The following is a 6,281-nucleotide window of genomic DNA, read 5'->3' as shown; positions in this document are numbered from 1 at the left end:
AAAGGGCAGTGTCCTGGCTACTACACGGCTGTCCCTTCAGGGCCCAACTCCAGACACCCTCACCACACGTGTCTCTGTCAGTTACCGCTCACGGCAGAACCTTCCTTCCTAGGGTAATATCTCACAGGATTGTCCCACATGTCTTCGCCACGTCCATGGTGGTGTCAGGAAGATTCTGCCTTACATGCACCGAAGGCAAAAATCTGGATTCCCCGGATTCTTCAGAGATAAGGGAAACATGGGCAGAGCCCTCAAAGGGTATGCTCCACCTTCCTTGGGGGGCAGCGGGTCGAGGGGGAAGTGGTGAACGAGGAAAAAGAGTTCCCATGAAGTCTTCCTGTTCCCATCCACCCCCTCCAGATGGCAGATAACTTAGTGGCTGGCAGCAGTTTCAGTCTGGCAGTAGAAGGGTGTGGTGAGGGAACTTCTCTGCAGAAATGAAGCTACACAGGAGAGCATCTAGTGGAAAACTCTGCCGTTTAAGAAAACCACCAAGAAGAAGACATTCAGTTGAAAAGATGTGCTTTGCCAGGTGTCTTTGTTTCACTGGCACTGATAATGAATAAAGGAAAGAGGACAGAGAAGAGGCAGCCACAATGCAGGAGAGCGCATTGCCATCTTACATTGGAAACCCAGGGGTAAACCAAGTCCAAAGTAGGAAGGCCAGTTTCTTTCTATGTTGATACTGCTGGTGCATTCCAATGCCTTTACTGAACCAACAATTTTCAAAGCAATATAATGGGTACAGAAGTGAACAGAGAAGAGATGTATGCAGGAGACTAAGCAACTGGCCAAAATGAATGGTACAAAGGCTGACAAACATACCCTGGAGGAGCAAGAGAGACTACAGTGAAAGGCTAAAGAGCACGTCAGCAGTAATTCTGCTGTTAGAGAATGGGTGAGGTTCCCTCCTTGACCCCTCAAATGCCAAGTCAGCTAAATCCTGGAAGCGAATCGTGTTCACAACATTGATGAGAATGAAGAGGGGGAGCACAGAGAGAGATCAGATAATTGACCTGAAGAAGAACTTCAGCCATGACCAAAACTCTCCATGCAGACATGGATTACCAATAATATGGGCCACTACTGACTGAAACACAGGATTAAAAAGTTCATAAAACAAGAGGAGACTGAATCAGAAAACTCCGCCATCACAAGGGCAGCAGTGAAAAGTTCTGCCAACAACATGTGGCTCACTTTCCTGCTTCCTCTCTGTGCTCTGGGCTTCTCTCTGAGCCAGGATACTGCTTGCCCTTTTTGGAGGCTGCTCCTCCCTCTTTTGTTGAATTCAAGCATCCAACTTTGAGACAGTGCAAATTCCCCAGGCAGAGTCTGATTCCCCTGGCAAGGTCCTGCAGAAAGGTTTTGACATTCAGCCATCGCTTCACTACCCAAACTATCAACTTACACAAAGGAGAGGAAAAGGTGTCCCCACACAGTTCATCATGAAGGACTCGGTAGCTTCTCTCTCTTGGCTCTGGCTCCAGCTGCAGCCCTTACCCACTACGGGCCTCTGACCCCTTTGAGCTGCTCAACTCCTGGCCGCCAGTTCCTACCCAGGATTCCCAGGGCAGGGGACACTGTGTCTGCACTGCAGTGTACGCCTTTGTGTCACAATAAATGGCTGATTTATTCTGATAAGTGTACAGAAAGTGACAAATCACTATCATGTGTATTAATCACTTTTTAAATCATTGGAGCATGTTCTCATGCTTTCGATGGCAGCTATCATAATGCTTTATTTCCAGGAATGCTTTTCCAATGTGTACTCGCATTGGTTAATGTGGTAAGTCTTTATTTGAACTAATTATCATCTGATTATTAGTTGACTGTAATTGCTTACATGGTTTAAGTTTTGTAACGTTAGTTACTGCCATATCAGTAAAATGCATCAATGACGTTTGCTTTCCCAAAGAGATATTAAATTAAAACAAAGGGCCCATTTTACCTGTTGAAATGAAAAAAGGTAATCACAAATACTGATAGAGCCATAGGAAAACTTTCAAGTAAGACTGTAGTAATATAGACATATACTATTAGAATGGTTCTGTAGTGAGACATGAATACTAATAGACTGGTAAGCATTACTCTAAAAATTATTTTCTAAACTATATCTTATACAAATATATTAAGGCGTGTTTACCTTTGGTTCATGATTTCACTACTGAGTTGTTTACCTACATGTTCTTGACAGCTTAGCTGTCTCTGGCTCTTTGCGACTCCATGGCCTGTAACCTGCCAGGCTCCTCACCCGTGGAATTCTCTGGGCAAAAATACTGGAGAGGGTGGCCATTTTCTTCTCCAGGGGATTGTTCTGAGCCAGGGATCAAACTCAGGTCTTCTGTATTGGAGGAAGTTTCTTTTCCACTGAGTCATCACAAAAGCCCCATTTACCTACAGCATGTTTGCTCAGTTCTGTCCCATTCTTTGAGACTCCATGGACTGGGGCTCGCCAGTGCCCCAGTGCTCTTCTGTCCATGGGCTTCTTCAGGCAAGAATACCAAAATGGGTTGCCATTTCCTTCTCCAGGGACTTACCAAAAGAAGATATATTAAAAAGATCAATCACTACTTTAGAAGAACCAGTCAACACTATATTCCTTATTTGTAACAGCTTACTAAGAAATTCTAAGTATTTCTGTGATTGGGGAACTATAAAGATTAGTAGACATCAGTATTAAAATAAGACATAAGCACTGAAAAGGAGCTATACTATTGCTTTTTAAGAGTAGTAAAATTTAATATACTTACATATATATATGTATATATTAAATCTTATATAAGTATAAATATATATACATGTATAAATATTTATGTATGTGTGTGTATGTGTATATATATATATATATACATTAAATGGCTATATAAACTACGTAGATAAATTCTAGAGAAACCCTTGGAAAAGAAGTTTTAGTTCTGTCCTTCATTAAGTGCATTTTCTTCTATTAGATATGATTTTGCATGTTAATTCCTAGAAGGAAGAGTTTGATATTAGGGAAAAATAATCTGGCAGCAGAGTTTTTTCAGGTATAGACATGCGTTAGCTGAAAATTGTATTTATTATGCAGAAACTGAGGTGACAGAAATTGGAGAAACTGTCCGTAGTGGATCTCTTCACTTTGTTACTTTTGGGATTTTTAGTGTAAAACATTACCTGTATTTGCTTAATGAGAAAGTTCCAAATATGTTTACTTCAAAGACACTAAGGCTTGCAACTCCGAAATATTTTAAATATTTTCATTATTTTTTTCTTGTTTTTACTTTTCTTTCGTATGAAGGAAAAGGAAAATCACACACAATTAAACAATATGTCATGCCAAGAGTGATGATACTGGCGACATTTGAGATGGCAATAAATTATTGAAAAACATGTGATGGTAAGAGTTCTCTTCTGTATTTTATAGTGGTTAAGTTAACGTGACTGGCAAGTCTAGTAGAATATTATGCTCTTTTTATTTTTATTTTTTTTAGACTGTCCCTCAAAGGTCTCCATCTACCCCTCCTCTGCCTCTGTATTTTCCTCCTGCAGTACTTTTTCTGCGGCTCATCTCGCGATACATCCAGGTTCCTTACGCTTGTCTCCTCACGCCATACACCCGCTTCCTTATGCTCTTGACGGAAGAGGCAGGGCTGAGTTCAACATTAGTTTAGCTAGGGGTCGACTGAGGAGGTTTGGTGTTGCATGTTCGGAAGAACGAGACAAAAGAAAGGTAAGGAATTGGGCATTTTAAAATGGGAAGCCAGATTTATAGCTTACAAGAACATGTTTATAGGTCTAGCGTCAGTATTTTACGGGAGAAAAATGGTAACTCAGACTGATTTTTCCTGTCAGGCTTTTCCCAGGAAGAGCTAATAGCTGAGTGTATGTATATACGTGTGTGTGTATGTACATTACCCTGAAAAGTCTTCTTAGTTTATTTCTTGAAAAGTATCTTTGAATTTTTATTCCTTGGAGAATCAGTGCCTGAAGTAGCAAAGGAAAGCCAGTGAAGTTTGAGGGTTCTTTTGTCTGAATGGAGGGCTGGGGGACAGGAGGGAAGGTGGGAGTGGGGGTGGGGCCAAGAAGGGGGTTTGAAATGTCTGGATGTTGGCTGTGGGAGGATATACTGGGCATATACTCCTACCCTGGGACTGAGATAGCTGTTTTTCCTTTGTAACTTTTCTTTGGTATATAAGGCTGGGCTTTTCTCCACAAGCTTATGGCCACTAGGGCGGAATGTTGGTTGCATTCAGTGTGTAAATCGTTTTTTTGTGTGTATGTGTTTTCTTTCCCATTGGTTTGGGGCTGCTAGTCGTGTGGAATGTTGCATTGCTGTGCAGTTCCGCTTTTTTTCCGTTGGTTTGGGGCTGCTAGGCGCATGGAATGTTGCCTTCATTTCTCGCCTAGTGTTGCTTTGGTGTGCAAATTGGCTTTTTTTTTTTTTTCCTGTTGATTTGAGGCTGCTAGTTATATGGAATGATGTGTTGGTTTGTCGCAAAATGTTGCTGTGGTGTGTAATGCGGCTTTTAGCTCTCCACGTGGGGCAGCTGCTGCTGAGTCCCTTCAGTCGTGTCCGACTCTGTGCGGCCCCTTGACGGCAGCCCACCCGTCTAGCCTGTCCCTGAGATTCTCTAGTCAAGAAGGCTGGAGTGGGTTGCCATTTCCTTCTCCAGTAGGGGCCGCTAGTTGTGCAGAACGTTGCTTTGGTGTGTATTACGACTTTTTTTTTTTCTTATTGGCTGGGGCCTGTTACAGGTGCGGAATGATTCTTTGGTGTGTAATACGGTTTTTATTTTCCCTCCGATAAGGTCTGCTAGTCGGGCTGAATGTTCCTCCGTTGTGTAAACTGCCTCCCCCGCCCCTGCTCCCGCTCCCGCTCCCGCCCCCATTGCCTTGGGTCTGCTAGTGCGCCAAACTTGCTTTACTGTGTAAACCGGCTTTTTCCCGTTGGCTTGGGGCTGCTAGTTGCGGGGCCTTAGTCGTGCAGAATGTTGCTGTGGTGTATAATTTGGATTTTTTCCCTAGGTGTGAGGCTGCTAGTTGTGTGGAATGCTGCTTTGGTGGGTAACGCGGCTTTTCTCCCTCTTCTTGGGGCTGCTAGTCAGGCTGAAGGTTGTTTGGCTATTGCACTCCCCGCCCCACCCCCCACCGCCGCACACCCAGCCCCGCGCCCAGAGTTTCCTTGGGGCTGCTAGTGCACCTTACTACTGCTGTGGCATGTAAACCGGCTTTTTTTCCCATTGGCTTGGGGCTGCTTGTTGCGGGGGCTTAGTCGTGCAGCATGTTGCTCTGGTGTGTAATTCGGCTTTTTTCCGTTGGCTTGGGGCTGCTTGTTGCAGGGCTGAGTCTTGCTGAATGTTGATCTGGTGTGTAATTTGGGTTTTCTCCCTGGTTCGGGGCTGCTCGTTGCTGTGGCTTAGTCCTGAAGAATGTTGTTCTGGTGTGCAGTTGGCCTTTTCTCCTTTGGCTTGGGGTTGCTAATGTGCCGAATGCTGCTTTCGTGGGTAAGAGGGCTTTTCTTCCTTTGGTGTTTAATCCGGCATTGTTTTCCCCCATTGCCTTGGGACTGCTTGTGCACCATCCTATTGCTTTGGTGTGTAAAGCGGCTTTTCTCTCTTCACTTGGGGCTGCTGGTTTGCGGGGCTGAGTCGTGCAAAATATTGCTCCGCTGTGTAATCTGGGTGTTTTCCTTTGGCTTGTGGCTGCTAGTTGTGGGGGTGTAGTTGTTCCGAATGTTGTTCTGGTGTGTAATTCGCCTTTTTTCCTTTGGCTTGGGGCTGGTAGTTGGGCGGAATGCTGCTTTGGTGGGTAACGTGGCTTTTCTCCCTCCACGTGGGGCTGCTAGTAGGGCTGAATGTTGTTCTGATGTTTACTTTGGCATTTTTTTCGCCCATTCCTTTGGGGCTGCTGGTGCTCTGAACTCTTGGTTTGGTGTGAAAACCGGCTTTTCTCCCTTTGCTTGGGGCTGCTAGTTGCTGGGGCTGAGTCGCGCAGAATGTTGCCCTGGTGTGTAACTCAGGTTTTCTCCATGGGCTTGGGGCAGCTACTTGGGGCGGCTTAATGCTGAAGAATGTTGTTCTGGTGTGTAATTCGCCTTTTTTCCTTTGTCTTGGGGCTGCTAGTTGTGGGAATGCTGCTTTGGTCGGTAAAGTGACTTTTGTTCTGTCCACTTGGAGCTACTAGTAGGGTTGAAATCTGATTGTGTTACTTCGTGACTTCTACTATGGAGAGCACATAGGAGTTGGGCACCCAGACCCGAAGACTCACACAGCCTTTAAATGCCTCAGCTGCTGGAAAGTTCT

General features: G+C 44.6%; 1 pseudogene; it reads right to left on the bottom strand.

The window, feature by feature from the left end:
- Positions 1-492: 492 nt before the first annotated feature.
- Positions 493-1,403, bottom strand: LOC120859168 (annotated as a pseudogene).
- Between the last annotated feature and the right edge of the window lie 4,878 nt (positions 1,404-6,281).

Source organism: Oryx dammah, unplaced genomic scaffold (genome assembly GCF_014754425.2).
Source record: "Oryx dammah isolate SB20612 unplaced genomic scaffold, SCBI_Odam_1.1 HiC_scaffold_41, whole genome shotgun sequence".
Lineage (NCBI taxonomy): Eukaryota > Metazoa > Chordata > Mammalia > Artiodactyla > Bovidae > Oryx > Oryx dammah.
Note: the sequence above shows the minus strand (reverse complement) of the source record. Positions and strands in the feature narration are given on the sequence as shown.